This window comes from Hyperolius riggenbachi, chromosome 4 (genome assembly GCF_040937935.1).
Source record: "Hyperolius riggenbachi isolate aHypRig1 chromosome 4, aHypRig1.pri, whole genome shotgun sequence".
NCBI lineage: Eukaryota > Metazoa > Chordata > Amphibia > Anura > Hyperoliidae > Hyperolius > Hyperolius riggenbachi.
The window spans coordinates 188,268,549-188,292,424 of record NC_090649.1 but is presented as its reverse complement, the minus strand read 5'-3'; the positions used below and the strand labels follow the sequence as shown (position 1 = coordinate 188,292,424).

The following is a 23,876-nucleotide window of genomic DNA, read 5'->3' as shown; positions in this document are numbered from 1 at the left end:
AAGGCAAGATCACAGACCAATTTTACTCCATTCCATGTAGTATGTGAGCCATACTCTACAAAGTCTATTTTATTGAGCTGATCTCGCCATCAAATAAATCTTTGCAAGATGCTGCACACAAAGATGCTGTACACATTCAACAGATCAGTATCTGCAAAAGATCCGTTCCTGCAAAAGATCCGTTCCTGCAAAATGCATTCATAGTCTATGATATCTGCAGATCCTCATACACACCTTGTTTAACAGACATTCATCTGCAGATCAGATCCACCAGGATGGATCTTCAGATCTGCAGAGGATTGTCAGATATGCAGATGAATGTCTGTTAAACAAGGTGTGTATGAGGATCTGCAGATATCCTAGACTATGAATGCACAGTAACAGATCTTTTGCAGGAACAGATCTTTTGCAGATACTGATCTTTGTGTGCAGCACCTTGCAAAGATTTTTATCTGATGGGGAGTTCAGCTCAATAGAATAGACTGTGTAGAGTACGGCTCTCACACTACATGGAATGGGGTAAAATTGGTCTGTGATCTTTTATTTTCCAAAGACCTTTATCTCAAGTGTGTATGTAGCCTAACTAGCAGATCACCATGCTGTGTATTCTAGTGCCTCACTTAGTGTCCATTTACACTTGAGCGGGAATCGCGCGATTCCCGCTCAAGGCAAATCGCTAGCAGTTTTTAAAAACCGCTAGCAAATGTAACACTATGGCACTGTTCTCACTGCCGCGTTTGTGGTTAGCGTTACCTGCAAACGTGTTACATGCCGCGGTTTGCTGGCGATTCCGGAGCGATCACGATTAGCATCTATAGAACCACTAATCGTGATCTCTCCCAAACCGTTACAGTGTCCAGTGATTTTTCTGCGTTAATCGCTGAAAAAAAAAAAATCACTCCCCAAAACGCTAGCGGTAATCGCCGGCGTTTTGCGGTTTTAGGTGTGAACGGAGCCTAACTCATGAAGGCATTACTGATGTGCAAATGCGAAAATCACCAGTGCCAGTTTCAGCTGCACTGGTTCCTAAAACCCACACAACACGCTTCACTTGCAGGTCTAAGGGCTGGAACCCCCAAGAGAGGTTTTGTGAGCATTTTGACAGCGCTGCGATACGCTAGCGTTTTGCCTAAACGTTCAGCTAATGTTAATGGCTGGGGCAACTTCCACAGGAGCGTTTGAGTTTCCCAAAGCAGAACATGCAGCATTTTGGGAGCATTATCGCTTCAATGCTAAGTATACAAACGCTAGCGTAATCGCTTATCAAAACCTAAACGGAGAGGTTTTGCTAGCGTTTTGAAGTTACAGCACACTGTAACAATTAAAATTAATTCAGAGGACCAATCAGGATTAAAAACACGAATCGCTAAACGCTACACAACCGCTGACACATAAATACACTTTTTAAATACGCTCCCTAAAACGAGCATGAATCAGCTTGCAAACCGCTCATACAAAACGCTAGCGGTTGCGTTTAGCGTTTGTGGATTTCAGTGGGTTCCAGGCCTAACAGCTGAAAACCCATCAAAATGCTTCTGAGAGCCCAGAGAGCATGAACCTAACATTTATGGGCCAATGCTATAAAAAAGACAAACAGACACAGCCCTCAGCAGATGGAAGTCAGCTCAGTCCAAAGTTTCCCTGCAATCCAGGAAACAGGTCGCTGCAACCACTGCACCTACTATGATTGGGAGCATAACATGAAAGAACCAGGAAATGTAGTAGATAAGAATTTTGCTGCACCAATCTCAGGATAAAAGTCCAATTTTTATTGAGGCAATTGTTAAAAAACAGCAATACAGCTCACGCGTATCAGAGCAAACATATACGAGTGAGCTTTATTGCTGTTTGTCCACAATTGCCTCAATACAAATTGGACTTTTATCCTGAGATCGGTGCAGCGGAATTCTTATATACTACATTTCCCTTACAAGACTGGAATATCCATGCATGTTTGGCACTGAAACATGAAAAAGTATAAGGGTGGGATGGCATCTTGGCAAACCTGACCTCTGCGCAGACATGGAATGTTCTGTGAATTGCCTCTGCTGTAGTGATCACATCATTCTGACACAGACAGGGTGAACTGTGGAGCACCTTATGTAACTTGTAGCATCATTTGATATTCAAACAGCAAGGAAGTGAGATTACCAAATGAATTAAATTATTCATGGCCCCCTCATTGTGTTATGGTGTCTGAGAAGTGCTAAACCTGCACTAGCTTTACTAGCTGTCAGCAGACTCCATTAATGTTTTAAGCAGGGTGCTGGAGGGAAATACCAAATTCTAACTTTGTTGTTGGCTACCAGATGAACAATGGGAACTAATGACCATCCACACAGCCTTCTTCATCAGCTGCTCAGTATTTCTTGCCCATAACCACCATTTGTAGTACGCACTGGTTGCTATACCATCAGACAGACCTGCTGACATATACAACTAGCACCCATCCATATGAGGTAATGTCAACAAAAACTGCATTAGCAAGCAGACTCACGGCAGACTTCTCGGGCCTGATATAAAACGACATAAACATGCTGGTCTGAATGCAGTCATAGTGGACAATAATGACCGCCATGGCCAAGAATCAAGAGTCAGACAAGGTAATGTACAAGGCAGCACAATGGGCTTGATTCACAACTCTTATCATGGTCGCGCTAGCGTTATAAGGCACGTAACGTTTTTCAGAAGCAAACACGAATTTGTGCAAAATCCCGGCTGGCTTCGCGCAAAAAATAGCGTTTTTTGCGCGAAGCCAGCTGGGATTTTGCCCAAATTCGTGTTTGTCGTGTTTGCTTCTGAAAAACGTTAAGTGCGTTAAACCGGCTGGGATTTTGCGTGCAAATTCGCATATGTATGTGAAAAACGTTACACGCACTATAATGCGCACAAAACGCTAGCGCGACCGTGATAAGAGTTATCACGGCTTTGTGAATTAAGCCCTATATCTGTCTGCTAATAATCCAACATGCAACACACCCAATTGCTCACTACCAGTTCAGGCATTTTCCTACCACTATCTGGCCAGCAGGCGCCAGTCAGCCAATCAGGTGCACGGTCATACACCCTTTGCCTGCCATACCGATCTAGCAGGATCTGCATACATTAGCATTCAGGTGGGAGGCTCGGTTGGACGTAATCGTTGATGACATCTTTTACAGAGACCGCCACGTGTAGGCATCTCCCACACAGTCCCCTCCCTAACCACTCACCTGTCAACCGCATCCTGGTAGCTGCAAATACAGAAATTTAAAATCACAAACAATGGTTCGCACGACAGCCGGGGGCCCCAGCCTCTCTCACTTGCTGGGGCCCCCAAACCACCATGCGATACCCAGAGGGAAATGTGGGCGAGCCCTGGCTCTCTCACCACCAGGGACTTCACCCCCATCACCTCCAAACTGAATGCAAACTGCAACACACACAATTGCTCACTACCAGTTCAGGCATTTTCCTACTTCTATCTGGCCAGCAGGCGCCAGTCAGCCAATCAGGTGCACGGTCATACACCCTTTGCCTGCCATACCAATCTAGCAGGATCTGCATAAATTAGCATTCAGGTGGGAGGCTTGGTTGAACGTAATCGTTGATTACATCTTTTACAGGGACCACCGCGTATAGGCATCTCCCACACAGTCCCCTCCCTAACCACTCACCTGTCAACATGCCTACACGCGGCGGTCCTGAACTGGTAGTGAGCAATTGTGTGTGTTGCAGTTTGCATACAGTTTGGAGGTGATGGGGGTGAAGTCCCTGGTGATGAGAGAGCCAGGGCTCGCCCACATTTCCCTCTGGATATCGCATGGTGGTTTGGGGGCCTCAGCAAGTGAGAGAGGCTGGGGCCCCCAGCTGTCGTGCGAACCAGTGTTTGTGATTTCAAAAATCCAACATGATGGATCTTTAACGATCTGCCAACCGAGCTTCATATGGTCCTCCTCACTCCACCACCCAGGGAATTTCCTCCATCCTACGCTGCTCTTCTTCCCTCCGCATAGCAACAGACTTATCGCTAGCCTAGAGGATGATGACTGGTCTGTACAGCGTTGACAATGCACTGTCACCCAGCAGGAATTGGTACATGATCCCTTAGGTGACAGAAATCCCCTGTGTACGGGACTTTAGTTGCATACAAATGTACAATTTGTGTCATCCCCCTGGATTGAAATTGATCCTGTGGGTGACACTGCAGGATTCCAGTGCTGTATAGACGTGTTAGAGAAAATTTGCTCTGTCTATGGAGAAGGTACCATGGCACCAAACACAACAGAATGGCTTCTGTGGGGAGAGATAAGGAGGGGGAACAATGACTCAGCTACCAATTGTCACTTAGAAATCTGGCATGCCAGATCATTTAGAGCCTGTTTCCACTATCGCGAATTTGCCACATGCGAATTCGCATAGCCAATAAAAGTAACAAGATGGCGCCGGACTCGGACGCCTCGGCCACAGGGCTCCGGCCTTTTTTGCTTTTTTAGGAGGAAATCTCTCCTCCACTCACCTCTGAGCTTCACCTCTTGCTGAGGTAGGAGGCAGAGGACATGGGTACTGCCGGTCCGGCTCTGCATCGGCCACGGACCGGCACATGATGACGGCGAGAGAAACAGCTGCTCGGGTGGCCCACGTGCAGTGCGCACGCATGGGGGACAGCACGGAGCTCTGCTGATCTGCCGCCGCTGCCCCCGCACTATCAGCGACCATCTGTGACACCTTTCAGGCCCCCCTCCCTAGTCCACTGGGGAGGATGTGGGGACACGGGAGAGCGCTCCTCGGCGCGAACCATCAGCCGCATGACGGCGGCGGCATGCCAGCTGATCAGGCGGTCAGCTGGTTCGGGGCCCACGTGCCCTGTTTGAAACTCCACCGCCGCTGCCCGGATTGCTGAAGGGGAACTGTGTAGCCTGCCGCTGCTGGAGCCTCATAACACACGGGAGCCACACTAGCAGCTCTCCACCGCTGCTGCCGGGTCCTGGATCAGCGTCTGCCTTTTTACGCAGACACAGCAGGCCACTGATCCCATCCCGGATTGCTGCCCTGAGTAGCCACCGCCACAACAGGAGGCTTCAGAGACCCCACACCTAAGCCGGCCCACGGGCGAGCTGCCGGTACAGAGCTCAGCGTCCACGTGGTGCGGGTCGCATAGTCACCGCTTCCTGCGGGACCTCCCACGTGTAAGAGATCCTCAGCTGTGCTCCAGAGAGCGTCTCCACCACCATCTTCCACCATCCGCAGCCTCCATCCTGCTCGGCCACCCAGTGCCCAACTCTGCCACTGCTGAGGTCCGAACCAGCCTGCACCACCACCCAGCCCTGAAGATCAGCTGTCCACCTGCCGTCCGGACCACAGGCATGGACACTCGCGGAATAATTGTGGGACCCAGGGGTTTATTAAATCTACAGCCCTAAAAGGACTCTGCCTCTGTCTCTCTCCTCCTCCCTTGGCTCTGTCTCTTTCTTCCTCAGTCTCTCTTCAGCTATCCCTTCTATCTCTCTCTCTCTCTCCACTCTTTTCCAGGACACACGGGGCACCTGGAACCGCTACGGAGCTGAGTGAGCGCCACCCAGAGATGGCAGGCTGCTCCCCTCACATAGCACCCCAGACTCCCCCAGCGTCCCTCACTACAGTTATGTGCTGTATGTATATATAGGTATATGCTTACTTGGATACTGTCTGTACCTGATTGTATGTGTTGGATTGCATGTATGTGTTTGTACCATCTCCGACCCTGTATGAGCCAAAAATAATTCCGGGTACAACCCCCGTTGTACTTGGCGAAATAAAATGATTCTGATTCTGAAAAGTGGATGGGACTGTTTCCACTTGTCAGGATTTCTGAGCGTTTTCGTCCGCGGTAAAAATTCGCATGGCAGAGCCATCGCACGCGAATTCACATGAAATCAATGGAAAAGCACACAGGCACTGCCATGGTTAAATTCGCATACAGCGTCATTCATGCTAATTCGCAAGAAAATTCTCATACACCCGCATGCAAAATTCGCATCCGCATGCAAATTTTTACCGCGACAATTCACAACGCACAAGTGGAAACGGGCCCTAAAGGGAACCTGACGTGAGAGGTATATGTAGGCTGCCATATTCATTTCCTTTTAAGCAGTACCAGTTGCCTGGCTATCCTGTTGATCCTTTGTCTCTAATACTTTTAGCCATAGATCCTGAACAAGCATGCAGCAGATCAGGGGCTTGATTCACTGAACCGTGATAACTCATAGCATGGGCGTGCTAGCGTTTTCGCGCGCAATCGCAAAATTTCGTGTGCAATAGTGAATTTTTGCCCGCAATTGTGCGCAAAAATTCACAATTCTATGTGCACAAAAACGCTAGCGTGGCTGTGCTATGAGTTATCACGGTTTAGTGAATCAAGCCCCAGGTGTTTCTGATATAAATATGGCAACCTCCATATACGTCTCGCTTCAAGTTCCCTTTAAAAACGATCTTGATGGACCTTGGGGGAATGCCTGTACTAACATATTTCATCTCCTAGTGATCCCTTAGAATATTCCTTGCTGATATAAAATGTTATCCAGCAAACCAGATCTGGATTTTTAACAAATGGTTTGCTACAATGGGCTCTATTCTCAAAGACCAAACTTTTCCGCAAAATTTTACCGCTATATTTCCGCCAGCGGTAAACTCCGCATTTTTTCCACATTCACTAATATTTTCCGCATGTTTTCCGCATGCGGGAAAAAAAAGAGGCGGAAACAGCCATTATTCATGCGGGAATCATGCGGTAAAAAGGTCGCATGAAAAAGTGTTTAAAAAACAAAAAAACAAAACTAAAGTCCAGCAAGCACAGCCCTTAAGCCTCCAGACTTCATTAAAGTCAATGGGATGCGGAATATATCGCCTACTACTTGTAGGTGATAAAAAAAAACAAAAAAAAACGGTAATTAACTACGAAATGATGTGCCTGAACATTTTTGAGAATTGATCTTTTATTGCGGAAAATACCGACTTTTGCGGAAATTTTTCCGCATGAATCCCGCATTTTTACCACACTTTTTCCGCATGCAGAAAAAACATGCCGAACATTTTGAGAATTTCAATGTGGCGGTGTTTTGGTCGGTAACTTCCCGCATGCACTTTACCGCATGCGGGAAGTCTTTGAGAATAGAGCCCATAGTGATAGAAGATTAAGGCCACGTTCACAGTAGGCGTTGTGTTCCTGTGAGAGCAAGAACGTAATGCAACAGATCGCTTCACTGTAACCGTTAACACATGAATTTTGCGGTAACCCACTACATGCAGTGCTTTGCCATGCCACACTTTCGCCGCACTGTCAAATAGATTTTAGTGATCATCTTAGGTGAAAACCTAGCATCAGTACAGCTGTTCCACAATTAGATTTAACAGTCAATTATGATGGATTTCTGAACAAGCACTATTATCTTCTATTGGTCTTTCTGCTGTGGGACACAAATTTCTCATCTACTGCTTTTCTCTCCTTCAACCTCTATAGAACAGAATGGACAATGCGCCTGTATAGCAGTCATCCGTTCCTTGTCACCCAAAACCATGAATCACTATGGCTGGAATTTTGACAAATATTAAATTTTCGCAAATCCTAAAAGGTTCTTTAACCAAGAAATGTTTCAGTCTATATAGTGCCCCCCTAGATGCCCCCAACAGTCTACATTCTGAGCTGTCCAAGAGAGCACTTTAGTTGAATGGTGAGGTTACCTGGATTCCAGCTTGTTTGCTTCTTTTCCTCTGTAATGAGTAGGCTAGGTTCAGTGGTCCATTGCATAACACATGTTATGACTGTGAACTGCAATGGAGACTGGAAATAGACTTTTAAAAAGCCTGCATGCAGTGAGTTAGAATAGGGCAATCAGTTACAATGCAGTACTGTGAACAGGCCCATAGAACTGTATGGGCAGTAAATTGACATGTAGAATTATTCTGCAATGCAACTGAGCACTGTGAACTAGACCCTAAGTTCTCAACGTGTGGTACGCGTACCCCAGGGGATATTTCTGATGGTTCCAGGGGGTACTCAGGCTTGATATACTTAATCAAGAACAACAAATTAAGAGTTTTAGAAAATGATAATCTTATTTAAACAACACCAAATTAGTATTTTAGATAATTAAAAGCAATAGTAAATGCTTGGAACTTGTTTAGAACCAATCATCATGTACTACGATTAAATACATATTTGTCAAGGGGTACTTGTGATAATGTTTACAATTTTAGGGGGTACTTGGTGAGTACAGGGTTTTAAAAAGGGGTACATACCAATAAAATGTTGAGAAACACTGAACTAGACACTAGAGGCGTTTTTTGGAATTTTTAAAGGGAACCAGAGACGTTGGGGGGGGAAGCTTTTATACATACCCGGGGCTTCCTCCAGCCCAATACGCACGGATCGCTCCCACACCGCCGTACTCTGCTGCCTGGATCCGCCGGTACCGGGTCCCGTCATTGCTGCGAGTCGGCCGGCAGACGCGGCCAATTGTCCGCATCACACGGGGCTCCCCCCATATACGTACGCATGAGGCTGCCTACTGCGCAGCCTCATGCGTACGTGTATGGAGGGAGCCCCTGTGATGCGGACAATTGGCCGCGTCCGCCGGAAGTGACCCAGTACCGCCGATACAGGAAGCGGAGGATGGCGGCGTGGGAGCGATCCATGCTTATGGGGCTGGAAGAAGCCCCAGGTATGTATAAAAGCTTGTTCTATTTTTTTTATTAAGGTTCCTCTCTGGTTTCCTTTAAGAGCAGGCAATTTGTACAAAAATCGCCCTAAAAGCACTTGCACTATGCTTTCCTATGAGATAGTTCTCATTGGGGAGTTCCGTTTTGCTTGCCACTGACAAAAGCACTGCATGTACCAGTTTCAGGGCGATTTGTCCTGAATGGATGGTATAAGGAAATCGCAAAGCGCGTTGTATAACGATTTCCCCAGCACTGTAATGCATAAATACATTGTATGTATTCATTTCCAGGGGTAAAGTAATTACTTCTTGACTGACTTCAGGAAGTGATTTAAATAATTGCTCTGCTAAAGCGCTTACAAAAGCGCTTATAACACACAGAGCGATTAGAAATAAAAAAAAAAATAATAATAAATCGCTCAGCACGGCCGAGAGCGCAACGCAATATGAACAAGGCCTAACTGTGCTGGAACTTTGCTTCAGACTAATTACAGGTTTTCAACGATTAACAAACGAGATAGGGACTGTAGGATCGGGCTTAACCTGAATCTGTCCATGAGTCGAGTCAAAACACACACACACACACTTTGTCCATTTGTATGGACGGGTCGTTTGCAATATGGGTGTTGTAAGTTGAGGACTACCTGTAGATTCAGAAGGTTAACGACACCTGACCTAAGTTAACCTCCCTGGTGGAAAGATTCTTTCCTGATTTTAGGGTCTAAAAGCGGTACAATTTTTTTCATGTGCCTTTTGACCCTAAAGGCAGGAAAAATACATACCGCAGAGAGATCTGCAGCAGCCCCTGCACAGACTCACCTCCCCAGGATTACCACTCCCAGCAACTTTTTTATTTTACTCCAAGCCTGACTCAGGTTAACCACCAAGGAGGTTAATTAGCTGTCAGTTAATGTTTCTGTGGGCTGAAACCCACTACCAGTCTTCTCTAAGCACTAGTGATTTGAAAAGCTCTTGCTAATGCAACGCTATGGGGGATTTTTATAAAATCACATCACTCTAGTGGGATCACACCCATAGCATTACATTAGCAAGAGCTTTTCAAATCACCCTCCCCCCCTCTTCTTTGACCTCTCTTCACCTTGCTAAAAGGACCTCAAGAGGGTCCCAAATCTACTACCTTGCCTAGGGCCTTATTACATCTTAATCTGGGGAGGGATGTTTGCCAAACTATCCCTAAATTCAATCACTTTGGAACTGGGACTTTAAAATTGTATTTTATTTTTATTATACTTGCTAAAATAAATTAAATGCTTGCTTACTCACTTGCCCAGCTTCACAGTTTGCTTTCATTTTTAGTAAATTATGCGCAGCACCATAATGCAGACAGTGACAAATGTAACTTTTATCAACTCAAAAAAGCTTGGTGGGTGGGGTTGGGGGTGAAGTCTACTGCTACCTACTCTGATCCAACAAATTATGCCCCAAGATGTAAAAAAAATAAAAGGGAAAGGGTTTCCTCATAAAAGGGATATGATAATTCCCAGTACACTGGGCAAGAACATGGACTAGTGGGCTGCCTAGGCTGAACTGATGCCACATATTACACACCATGCAATTTTACATCAAATCTATAATGTCCAACAGGTCGGATACGGTTTTCAAGCGATTTTTTGCCGAGTGATCGTAATATCAATTTGAAACCTGATCGGACCTGTTGGAAATGATCGATTTGACCTGTCGATCTGATGGGAAATTGCATGGTATGTACCAGGCATTAAAAGGGGGCTCTGCTTCAATCTACTACTAATAATAATTATTATTATTAATAACAAACAGCTCACACATTACAATGTCAACTACAGTCTTCTCGGCTAGTAGAGCATTAAGTTTCATAAAAATCATAAAAATCGGCACTGTGCTTAATTTTCCTTCCTGATGACGTTTAGGGAGTTGTTCAGGTTTGGTCAGCTTAGCGACGTGGACAGAGGAGAAATGGAGCGAATAGACCTGCTGCTGTGTCTGCCTGGCAGCCAAGGAAAAACACACTTCCAAGCTTACAGCTTCAATGAAAACTCACCCTCTCCAGCTGTAATGTCAAATAACAGCAGACCATTGGTATTTAATAAGAAATCCTAGAGCAACATTGGGAGGGGCGTTTACCGTGCTGCACATCACACTATAAGACCCCCAGGACTGAAAGTAAAGCTGTATATATACTGATATATGGGCGTTGGAAAATAACAGAACCAAATATTTATAAACCACGACGGCACGAGAATTGCGACTGCTGGATAGCCGATGCTTCTGAGTCACTCCTTACTTACCTGTAGATTGAGCTGTAGTGGGGTCCTGCTGACAGCACTGGAGGGGAGTGATTGAGGCAGAAGACGAGAATTATCAGCGTGGTAACAGCAAGTTACCTCCTGTGTCCTCCTGCGAGCAGCGTCCCCAGCAGCACTATATACTCTGCACTCCACTACAAGTAGCAGCTACAGCTCGCTATCTCCTCTGAGCTGTCCCTGCTGATGCTGTTGAGCCGCTGCTCTATCCCGGCTCCAGGCCAGAGGCCACACCCCCTGCATTAACACTTGCTGCTGAGCCGGGTACCTGACCGACTGACGTGACAGCATGACAAACGTGTATGTGTAATCCCAACTCTGCATAGAACTGTGTCCGTCTTCTTATTTTTTTATTCTCACTATGAAAGGTAATGAATTCAGACATGCAACTTTCTTTCTTTTAGTCTGACTTGGATGAACTTTGATAACTAATTATAGGGCATAAAGTTGGCCATACATCTAGCCATTTTGTGGCAATATCAACCATCCGATTCAATGACATGGAGCATTCTGAGTCCTAATGTAGTGCGCATGTGCAGCACGCTCCTGGCTATGGGAGCGTGATCAAGAAGGTGTGCTGCTGGGCCAGCGCTGCGCATGTACAATAGTGCGCGACTTGGCCAACTCACATGCACCAACAGCCCCTTTTACATACGAACGGTATGCTGTAAAAATGAGGACTCCTGGCCACCATTTCAACAGGACATTACGCCTCGGGTATCCTTTCCGGGGACAGGGCACCTTAGTATTAAGGAGGTTAAAGAATACCAAGACTGTAATTTTACAAAGCTTTTATGTTTTTTCATGTATGTAACTATGTGTTATAGCTGCATGAATCAGCGGGTGTCAGTGGCACTATATCACCCACTTCAGAGGTCTGAAACTCTGCCCCCTCTATTAGCAAGACCGCCATGGCGTTTTTTAATTTTTTTTTTTCAAATGCTTTCCAAAGCTCTGTGGCAACCCCCTCAGCCCACCCCAGCTTGGCAGCCACAGCCCAATAGGTGGCTGCTGAGCTGGGGGTAGGCTGCGGCAACACAGGTGGGGGGGGCAATTAAGACAAAAACATCTGCGTTGGTCTTGCCAAGCCTGGCGCAGCCTAATCCCTTTCCTGCCTTACTTTGACACTTAGTTAAAGTTAACCTCCAGGCTAAAAATCTAGTCAGCAACACTGAAAAGGCTTGGTGTTTCTTTAAAGAGACACTGAAGCCGTTTAAAATCCCACTTTTTATTCAATATTTAACTTCAGCACTATCAGCCCTGCTAAAACGCTGCATCCCCGCGGCAGAAAGCTGCTTACAAGCCCCCTTAAATACCGGGCAAAAATCTACTACTTTCTTGGTTGTGGATTTTGCTGCCCAGGGAGGCAGAGCTTTGAGCTAGTGCTGAAGTTAAATGTTGCATAAAAAGTGAAATTTTAGGAGACTACAGAGTCTCAGTTTCACAGCAGCAGAACTTTATTTTTCTTATCCAAGCCTCATTTTTAGCTGCACAGAAGAAAACTACCCAGGCATTTTTCCCCTGATGCAGTGCAAAGCATGATGGGATTTCTGATGTTGTTGTGCTAGTTCTGCTGTTTTGGCACAGATTTGTTTGTTTTTTTTATTATCCTGCCTTACAGTGGAACACCCTAGATGGATCATTCTGAGAGATTTTAATGCATGGGTGGATGATCACGCCTCACGCCTAGGAAGTGAACTACTTCTCATAATGGCTATCATTCATAAAGCATTTCCGCATGCGGAAATGCTTAAAGGAATACTTAAAGAGACTCCGTAACAAAAATTGCATCCTGTTTTTTATCATCCTAGAAGTTCCAAAAGCTATTCTAATGTGTTCTGGCTAACTGCAGCACTTTCTACTATGACAGTCTCTGTAATAAATCAATGTATCTTTCCCCTGTCAGACTTGTCAGCCTGTGTCTGGAAGGCTGCCAAGTTCTTCAGTGTTGTGGTTCTGCTATGAACTACCCCTTCCAGGCCCCTCTATGCACACTGCCTGTGTATTATTTAGGATTAGAGCAGCTTATCTCTTCTCTCTTATCTTTTACAAGCTGGATAAATCGTCCTCTGAGCTGGCTGGGCTTTCACATACTGAGGAATTACAGACAATGGCAAAGCTGTTTGCAGGAAGAAAAGAGCAGCCTGAAACTTCAGTGCATGAGAGATGCAGGGGGAAAGAAACACACAAATGATCTCTTGAGATTCAAAAGGAAGGGTGTATGCAGCCTGCTTGTGTATGGATGTATTTTTTATGTGTGGACATGCTGTACATCAACCTACTTCCTGTTTTGGTGGCCATTTTGTTTGTTTATAAACAAACTTTTTAAAACAGTTTTTAACCACTTTTAATGCGGCGGGGAGCGGCGAAATTGTGACAGAGGGTAATAGGAGATGTCCCCTAACGCACTGGTATGTTTACTTTTGTGCGATTTTAACAATACAGATTCTCTTTAAGGGAAACAAAAAAAAATGACATTTACTCACCCGGGGCATCCCTCAGCCCCCTGAAGCTGGATGGTGCCCTCGCAGCCCCGCTCCGATCGTCCTGTCCCCGCCGGCGGCTACTTCCGGGTTCGGCGACAGCCGCCGACAGGCTGGGAACGCGGCTGATTTTCCGCGTTCGTTCCCAGCCTGTCGGCGGCTGTCGCCGAACCCGGAAGTAGCCGCCGGCGGGGACAGGACGATCGGAGCGGGGCTGCGAGGGCACCATCCAGCTTCAGGGGGCTGAGGGATGCCCCGGGTGAGTAAATGTCATTTTTTTTGTTTCCCTTAAGTATTCCTTTAAAACAGCTGAGTTTACCGACCACTCGGCATGGTCAGCATTCATAAAGCCTCTTTCCGCATGGAAAAATGACACTACCGAGCAGAGTGATAAATCACCACCTTGTGCGGTGATTATCGGTACAAATGTAGCAAAATATTCATTCATAAAGATCACCGCAACCGGTGAATGAATGGAGACACACAGACCTCCCAGGCAGCTGCAGCAGAGCGGAACATGGAGAAATGTATCAACTCGGCAGCTTCCGTGTCTCCGCAAGCCTACCGCCTGTCTACCGCCAGCTTAGCTCGGGGAATCTCCGCACTGCTTCCACACACGGATACATCTTTATGAATGCCCACCCAGAAGTCTAAAAATCCGCCAGCGGTGTTTTCCCGACCCGCACTGATTCTCTTTACCGACAGCCTGTTCATGAATGATAGCCAATGAGTGAACTGGGTTTCTCTCAGGCTGTCAACCTCCCCACCCACAAGAAAGGGCACACCCTGGATCTTATATTTCATTGTGGACTTTTAATATCACACATGGATATAAACCCAGTGGTATGGTCAGACCACTACACCATCCACTTCTCTCTGACAGCACCAGCGATAAAACACAGAGGGAAAGAACTCATAAAATACCGTTCTCTGAAAGATGTCTCACCCCAGCACGTTCAGAATACCCTCAACATCGACGCATTAACCAATCATTGCGCAGACCTAGACTCCATGGTCCTGATGTACAACCATGCAGTGTCATCTGCCTATGACGCCCTTGCTCCAGTTCGCATTAAACGGTCTACACCACTTCACCATGCACGGTGGTTTGACAGCTCACTAAAGGACCTAAAGAAAGAAGTGCGCAGACTAGAAAGGAAGTGGCGAAAATCTCAGAATTCAAAAGATAAACACACCCTTGTCTCTCTCCTGGAAAGCTACCAAAATGCAATCACTAAGAAAAAATCCTCCTACCTATCACAGGAGATCGCAAAGGCCGCCAACAGACCAGCCCAACTATTCCGCACAGTTGATAGACTATGTAACCCATCCTGCCTAAAGCCTACTATAACTCCCTAAAAGGAGCTATGTGAGAAATTTGCTTGCTACTTTGCTGACAAAGTATCCTCTATTCGGTCTCACATTCAGTCCACAGCACCCAAGACTCATGCAACTCCTGGAAATAGCTGCAAAAACAGCCTAACACCCTGGACTGACTTCAAAAGTATTAGTGAGGAAGAGATCTCAGACATCCTCCGTCGCCTCCGCCAGACAACCTGCTACCTGGACCCTGGACCAACTAAACATATGCTGAAATGCCCTGGCCTGCTTGGTCCAGCATTTCACAAAATAGTAAATTGCTCTCTGCAAGCAGGGAGGTTTCCTACCTCTTTAAAAGAAGGAATCATCAAGCCCCTTCTTCCATGGATCCAGATGCAATGAGCAGCTACAGACCTGTCTCCAACCTCCCCTTCTTAGGAAAAGTTATTAAGCACTTCCCGACCGCCGTATATACAATTGGCGGCCGGGAAGTGCACCCCGCAAGGACCGCCGTATAGACAAATGGCGGCGGTCCTTGTAGGGGCATGTGCGGAGCGATCGCGTCATCCATGACGCGATCCTCCGCCGGAGCCTGCCGCCGCTCACCCGCCGCAACATCCCGCCGGCCATACGGAAGCGCCGGCGGGATGTTAAGTCCGCGATCACCGCATACAAAGTGTATAATACACTTTGTAATGTTTACAAAGTGTATTATACAGGCTGCCTCCTGCCCTGGTGGTCCCAGTGTCCGAGGGACCACCAGGGCAGGCTGCAGCCACCCTAGTCTGCACCAAGCACACTGATTTCCCCCCCCCCTCCTGCCCCAGATCGCCCACAGCACCCATCAGACCCCCCCTGCCCATCCCCCAGACCCCTGTTTGCACCCAATCACCCGCCTAATCACCCATCAATCACTCCCTGTCACTATCTGTCAGCGCTATTTTTTTTTATCCCGCCCCCTGCTCCCTCCTGATCACCCCCCACCCCTCAGATTCTCCCCAGACCCCCCCCCCCCCCAGACCCTCCCCCCATGTACTGTATGCATCTATCCCCCCTGATCACCTGTCAATCACCTGTCAATCACCCATCAATCACCCATCAATCACCCCCTGTCACTGCCACCCATCAATCAGCCCCTAACCTGCCCCTTGCGGGCAATCTGATCACCCCCCCACACCAATAGATCGCCCGCAGATCCGACATCAGATCACCTCCCAAATCCATTGTTTACATCTATTCTCTCCTCTAAACACCCACTAATTACCCATCAATCACCCATCAATCACCCCCTATCACCACCTGTCACTTTTACCTATCAGATCAGACCCTAATCTGCCCCTTGCGGGCACCCAATCACCCGCCCACGCGCTCAGATTGCCCTCTGACCCCCCCTTATCAATTCACCAGTGCATTAATTACATCTGTTCTTCCCTGTAATAACCCACTGATCACCTGTCAATCACCTGCCAATCACCTATCACCCATCACTCACCCCCTGTCACCCCCTGTCACTGCCACCCATCAATCAGCCCCTAACCTGCCCCTTGCGGGCAATCTGATCACCCACCCACACCATTAGATCGCCCGCAAACCCGCCATCAGATTACCTCCCAAATGTATTGTTTACGTCTGTTATCTTCTCTAAACACCCACTAATTACCCATCAATCACCCCCTATCACCACCTGTCACTGTTACCTATCAGATCAGACCCTAATCTGCCCCTTGCGGGCACCCATTTACCCGCCCACACGCTCAGATTGCCCTCAGACCCCCCCCCCCCCCCCCTTATCAATTCGCCAGTGCATTCATTACATCTGTCCTTCCCTGTAATAACCCACTGATCACCTGTCAATCACCTGCCAATCACCTATCACCCATCAATCACCCCCTGTCACTGCCACCCAACAATCAGCCCCTAACCTGCCCCTTGTGGGCAATCTGATCACCCACCCACACCAATAGATCGCCTGCAGATCCGACATCAGATCACCACCCAAGCGCGGCGTTTACATCTATTCTCTTCTCTAAACACCCACTAATTACCCATCAATCACCCATCAATCACCCCCTATCACCACCTGTCACTGTTACCCATCAGATCTGACCCTAATCTGCCCCTTTGCGGGCATCCAATCACCCGCCTACACGCTCAGATTGCCCTCAGACCCCCCCTTATCAATTCGCCAGGGCATTATTTACATCTGTCCTTCCCTGTAATAACCCACTGATCACCTGTCAATCACCAGTCAATCACCCATCAATCACCCCCTGTCACTGCCACCCATCAATCACCCCCTGTCACTGCCACCCATCAATCAGCCCCTAACCTGCCCCTTGCGGGCAAACTGATCACCCACCCACACCAATAGATCGCCCGCAGATCCGACATCAGATCACCACCCAAGCGCAGTGTTTCCATCTATTCTCTCCTCTAAACACCCACTAATTACCCATCAATCACCCATCAATCACCCCCTATCACCACCTGTCACTGTTACCCATCAGATCAGACCCTAATCTGCCCCTTGCGGGCACCCAATCACCCGCCTACACGCTCAGATTGCCCTCAGACCCCCCCTTATCAATTCGCCAGTGCAATATTTACATCTGTTCTCCCCTGTAATAACCCACTGATTACCTGTCAATCACCTATCAATCACCCATCAATCACCCATCAATCACCCCCTGTCACTGCCACCCATCAATCACCCCCGTCACTGCCACCCATCAATCACCCGCTGTCACTGCCACCCATCAATCAGCCCCTAACCTGCCCCTTGCGGGCAATCTGATCACCCACCCACACCAATAGATCGCCCGCAGATCCGACGTCCAATCACCTCCCAAGTGCAGTGTTTACATCTGTTCTCTACCCTAAACACCCACTAATTACCCATCAATCACCCCCTGTCACTGCTACCTATCAGATTAGACCCCTATCTGCCCCTAGGGCACTCAATCACCCGCCCACACCCTCAGAATGCCCTCAGACCCCAGCCCTGATCACCTCGCCAGTGCATTGCTTGCATCTATTCCCCCCTCTAATCACACCTTGAGACACCCATCAATCACCTCCTGTCACCCCCTAGCACACCTACCCATCAGATCAGGCCCTAATTTGCCCCGTGTGGGCTCCTGATCACTCGGCCAAACCCTCAGACCCCCTTCCGATCACCTCCCCAGTGCATTGATTGCATCTATTTTCCCCTCTAACCCACCCCCTGAGACACCCATCAATCACCTCCTGTCACCCCCTAGCACACCCACCCATCAGATCAGGCCCTAATTTGCCCCGTGTGGGCTCCTGATCACTCGGCCAAACCCTCAGATCCCCCTCAGACCCCCTTCCGATCACCTCCCCAGTGCATTGATTGCATCTATTTTCCCCTCTAACCGCCCCCTGAGACACCCATCAATCACCTCCTGTCACCCCCCTAGCACTCCTATCCATCAGATCAGGCCCAATACAACCTGTCATCTAAAAGGCCACCCTGCTTATGACCGGTTCCACAAAATTCGCCCCCTCATAGACCACCTGTCATCAAAATTTGCAGATGCTTATACCCCTGAACAGTCATTTTGAGACATTTGGTTTCCAGACTACTCACGGTTTTGGGCCCGTAAAATGCCAGGGCGGTATAGGAACCCCACAAGTGACCCCATTTTAGAAAAAAAGACACCCCAAGGTATTCTGTTAGGTGTATGACGAGTTCATAGAAGATTTTATTTTTTGTCAAAAGTTAGCAGAAATTGATTTTATTGGTTTTTATTTTATTTTATTGATTTTATTTTTTTCACAAAGTGTCATTTTTCACTAACTTGTGACAAAAAATAAAATCTTCTATGAACTCGCCATACACCTAACGGAATACCTTGGGGTGTCTTCTTTCTAAAATGGGGTCACTTGTGGGGTTCCTATACTGCCCTGGCATTTTAGGGGCCCTAAACCGCGAGGAGTAGTCTAGAAAACAAATGCCTCAAAATGACCTGTGAATAGGACGTTGGGCCCCTTAGCGCACCTAGGCTGCAAAAAAGTGTCACACATGTGGTACCGCCGTACTCAGGAAAAGTAGTATAATGTGTTTTGGGGTGTATTTTTACACATACCCATGCTGGGTGGGAGAAATGTCTATGTAAATGGACAATTGTGTGTAAAAAAAATCAAACAATTGTCATTTACAGAGATATTTCTCCCACTTAGCATGGGTATGTGTAAAAATACACCCCAAAACACATTATACTACTTCTCCTGAGTACGGCGGTACCACATGTGTGGCACTTTTTTACACCCTAAGTACGCTAAGGGGCCCAAAGTCCAATGAGTACCTTTAGGATTTCACAGGTCATTTTGCGACATTTGGTTTCAAGACTACTCCTCACGGTTTAGGGCCCCTAAAATGCCAGGGCAGTATAGGAACCCCACAAATGACCCCATTCTAGAAAGAAGACACCCAAAGGTATTCCGTTAGGAGTATGGTGAGTTCATAGAAGATTTTATATTTTGTCACAAGTTAGCGGAAAATGACACTTTGTGAAAAAAAACAATTAAAATCAATTTCCGCTAACTTGTGACAAAAAAATAGATACTTCTATGAACTCACCATACTCCTAACGGAATACCTTGGGGTGTCTTCTTTCTAAAATGGGGTCATTAGTGGGGTTCCTATACTGCCCTGGCATTTTAGGGGCCCTAAACCGTGAGGAGTAGTCTTAAAACAAAAATGACCTGTGAAATCCTAAAGGTACTCATTGGACTTTGGGCCCCTTAGCGCAGTTAGGGTGCAAAAAAGTGCCACACATGTGGTATCGCCGTACTCGGGAGAAGTAGTACAATGTGTTTTGAGGTGTATTTTTACACATACCCATGCTAGATGGGAGAAATACCTCTGTAAATGACAATCTTTTGATTTTTTTACACACAATTGTCCATTTACAGAGTTATTTCTCCCACCCAGCATGGGTATGTGTAAAAATACACCCCAAAACACATTGTACCACTTCTCTCGAGTACGAAGATACCACATGTGTGGCACTTTTTTGCACCCTAACTGCGCTAAGGGGCCCAAAGTCCAATGAGTACCTTTAGGATTTCACAGGTCATTTTGAGAAATTTTGTTTCAAGACTACTCCTCACGGTTTAGGGCCCCTAAAATGCCAGGACAGTATAGGAACCCCACAAATGACTCCATTTTAGAAAGAAGACACCCCAAGGTATTCTGTTAGTAGTACGGTGAGTTCATAGAAGATTTTATTTTTTGTCACAATTAGCGGAAATTGATTTTTATTGGTTTTTTTCACAAAGTGTCATTTTCCGCTAACTTGTGACAAAAAATAAAATCTTCTATGAACTCACCATACTACTAACGGAATACCTTGGGGTGTCTTCTTTCTAAAATGGAGTCATTTGTGGGGTTCCTATACTGTCCTGGCATTTTAGGGGCCCTAAACCGTGAGGAGTAGTCTTGAAACGAAATTTCTCAAAATGACCTGTGAAATCCTAAAGGTACTCATTGGACTTTGGGCCCCTTAGCGCAGTTAGGGTGCAAAAAAGTGCCACACATGTGGTATCGCCGTACTCAGGAGAAGTAGTATAATGTGTTTTGGGGTGTATTTGTACACATACCCATGCTGAGTGGGAGAAAGATCTCTGTAAATGGACAATTGTGTGTAAAAAAAATTAAAAAATTGTCATTTACAGAGATATTTCTCCCACCCAGCATGGGTATGTGTAAAAATACACCCCAAAACACATTATACTACTTCTCCTGAGTACGGCAATACCACATGTGTGGCACTTTTTTGCAGCCTAACTGCGCTAAGGGGCCCAAAGTTCAATGAGCACCTTTAGGCTTTACAGGGGTGCTTACAAATTAGCACCCCCCAAAATGCGAGGACAGTAAACACACCCCACAAATGACCCCATTTTGGAAAGTAGACACTTCAAGGTATTCAGAGAGGGGCATGGTGAGTCCGTGGCAGATTTCATTTTTTTTTTTGTCGCAAGTTAGAAGAAATGGCAACTTTTTTTTTTGTTTTGTCACAAAGTGTCATTTTCCGCTTACTTGTGACAAAAATTAATATCTTCTATGAACTCACTATGCCTCTCAGTGAATACTTTGGGATGTCTTCTTTCCAAAATGGGGTCATTTGGGGGGTATTTATACTATCCTGGAATTCTAGCCCCTCATGAAACATGTCAGGTGGTCAGAAAAGTCATAGATGCTTGAAAATGGGAAAATTCACTTTTTGCACCATAGTTTGTAAACGCTATAACTTTTACCCAAACCAATAAATATACACTGAATGGTTTTTTTTAATCAAAAACATGTTTGTCCACATTTTTCGCGCTGCATGTATACAGAAATTTTACTTTATTTGAAAAATGTCAGCACAGAAAGTTAAAAAAATCATTTTCTTGCCAAAATTCATGTCTTTTTTGATGAATATAATAAAAAGTAAAAATCGCAGGAGCAATCAAATAGCACCAAAAGAAAGCTTTATTAGTGACAAGAAAAGGAGCCAAAATTCATTTAGGTGGTAGGTTGTATGAGCGAGCAATAAACCGTGAAAGCTGCAGTGGTCTGAATGGAAAAAAAGTGGCTGGTCCTTAAGGGGTAGAAAGCCCTAGGTCCTCAAGTGGTTAAAAAGGCTGTCTATCTGCTACTTGAAACCAGGCTGTCAGTAAACAACATCCTGGACCCTCTACAATCTGGCTTTAAGAAACACCACAGCTGTGAAACAGCCCTCATGCAAGTCTGCAACGATCTGCTCATGGCAAGGGACAGATTGGAATGTTCCATCCGCAGTGGCGGCTCCAGGAATTTTTTTAGGGGGTGCTAAGCAGGTGCTGGGCCAATTTCAGGGGGAGCTGACGACCTGCCGCACCAAAATGGGTGTGGCCACAACCTGCGGCGCGCGAAGCGTGCCGCGGCGAAGAAATGGGCGTGGTCATGACCAGATGAGGGCGGGACTCAGGGCCGGATTTACCATGAGGCACTGTAGGCACGTGCCTACAGGCGCCTTATATTACAGAGGCGGCTTCCTCCCCTCCCCGAAGTTACCCCGCTGTGTGCAGTCAAGAGAGCCAAAGCGCCTCGCCTGGTATCGGAGCCAAAGCGCTGCACATGGTATCACTCACCCGCATGTTATCATGCCGATCATGTCTCCTGCTCTCTCCCCTTCCCTCCTGCTACAGTGTACTTCCGCCCAGCTGGTGTCCCAAGTAGCCGCTGTATCTACGTGCAGGGCAGGCGGGGGGAGTGGCACGGCACATTACTTTATGTGTCCACCTGACTGCTCCAGCCCTTCATTGATTCGGATTGTGGGCCAAGCTGGAGACTTCCGTGTTGCTGTTCTCTTGACTCTCCCCTCTGTATAACATTTGCTGAAAGCGGCCAGGCACATGCTGCTCGAGGAGGAAACCAGCCAGCTGATTTCACAGATGGACGTAGCAGGCAGCGTCTGCTGTAGAGGAATGTGGAGACAGGCTGCCTTGAAGAACGATCCTCCCCCCCTCTCCCTCCGTGTGCAGGCTGAGATGTCATCACAGGATTCACTGGTGAGAAGGGAGACACAGTGCAGGAGTGCAGCCTTTCTTAGCACTGTGTGGTCAGAGGGAGGGCAATGTGGCAGAGTAATAATATGCATATGGACATTTGGAATAGGTCAGGTATGCACTGCACTTTCAGTACAGTATACTCAGTAGCTCAACTGCAACAGCATAATAGTGTATTAGAAAATTAAACAGTCTCCTGCTCCTCTCCATGCCCTTTTTCTAACTTTCTCTGCACATCTATATCTCTTCTCCCCCCTCCCTCCCTCCCTCCCTCCCTCTTTCTCCTGTCTCTTTCTCCCTCTCCCCTCTTTCTTCCTCTCCCCCCCTCTTTCTCCCCCCCCCCCTCCCCTGTCTCCCTCTCTCCCCTCACTCTGTCCTGCCTCTCCCTTTCCCCCTCTCCCCTCTCTTCCTCTCTCTTCCCTCTCTCCTGCCTCCCCCCCCCCCTCTCTCAGAACACCCTCATCTTTGACCTTCTGTCCACTCTTGTACTCTGTCTGCCTATTCTCTCTCTGCTCACTCTCTGTTTTCTTTCTGCCCAGCTCTCTCTTTTTGTGCCAAGCTTCTCTCTCTGCCCACAATTCTGTCTTCCCTGCTCTCACTGCCCTCTTGCCTACTGTTTAACCCCTACCTCTCAAAGGGTCACCATAGTTGCACAGGACAGTCTTCAGAGGAGCTCACAATCTAATTCCTGGTATAGTCATAGTCTAATGTCCTACCATCATTATGTATTTATATAGCACTGACATCTTCTGTAGCACTTTATAGAGCACATAGTCATGTCATTGATTGTCCTCAGAGGAGCTCACAATCTAATCGTACTATAGCTGTAGTCTAATGTCCTTCTATATTATTTTTATGTATTTATATAGCACCGACATCTTCTGCAGCACATTACAGAGTACATAGCCATGTCACTGACTGTCCTCAGAGGAGCTCACAATCTAATCCTACCATAGTCATAGTCTAATGTTGTCTCATATTATTATTATTATTATTATTAATAATAATAATAATTTATATAGCACTGACATCTACTGCAGCACTTTACAGAGTACATAGCAATGTCACTGACTGTCCTCAGAGGAGCTCACAATCTAATCCTACCATAGTCATAGTCTAATGTTGACTCATATTATTATTATTATTATTATTATTATTATTATTATTATTATTATTATGTATTTATATAGCACTGACATCTTCTGCAGCACTGTACAGAGTACATAGTCATGTCACTGACTGTCCTCAGAGGAGCTCACAATCTAATCCTACCATAGTCATAGTCTAATCTCCTACCATATTATTATCATGTATTTATATAGCAGTGACATCTCCTGCAGCACTTTACAGAGTACATAGTCATGTCACTAACTGTCCTCAGAGGAGCTCACAATCTAATCCTACCATAGTCATAGTCTAATGTTGTCTCATATTATTATTATTATTATGTATTTATATAACACTGACATCTTCTGCAGCACATTACATAGTACATAGTCATGCCACTAACTGTCCTCAGAGGAGCTCACAATCTAATCCCT

At 46.5% G+C, this 23,876-nt stretch overlaps 2 protein-coding genes across 9 annotated transcripts in view; one reads left to right on the top strand and one right to left on the bottom strand.

Moving 5' to 3' along the window:
• The window catches only part of MCF2L2 (MCF.2 cell line derived transforming sequence-like 2), a 448,572-nt gene that overhangs the window by 187,583 nt on the left and 237,113 nt on the right, over positions 1–23,876 (top strand). The gene's annotated exons all lie outside the window — the stretch shown is intronic.
• Positions 1–23,876, bottom strand: part of B3GNT5 (UDP-GlcNAc:betaGal beta-1,3-N-acetylglucosaminyltransferase 5) — a 197,032-nt gene that overhangs the window by 20,154 nt on the left and 153,002 nt on the right. Inside the window, exon 1 of one of the 4 annotated variants that reach the window (XM_068281101.1) lies at positions 10,961–11,281. The exons of 2 other annotated variants lie outside the window; for them this stretch is intronic. The gene's annotated coding sequence lies outside the window, so the exon portion shown is untranslated. Of the gene's footprint in view, positions 1–10,713; positions 10,855–10,960; positions 11,282–23,876 lie in introns of those variants that run through there. One more of the 4 variants, XM_068281102.1, reaches the window with a different exon arrangement.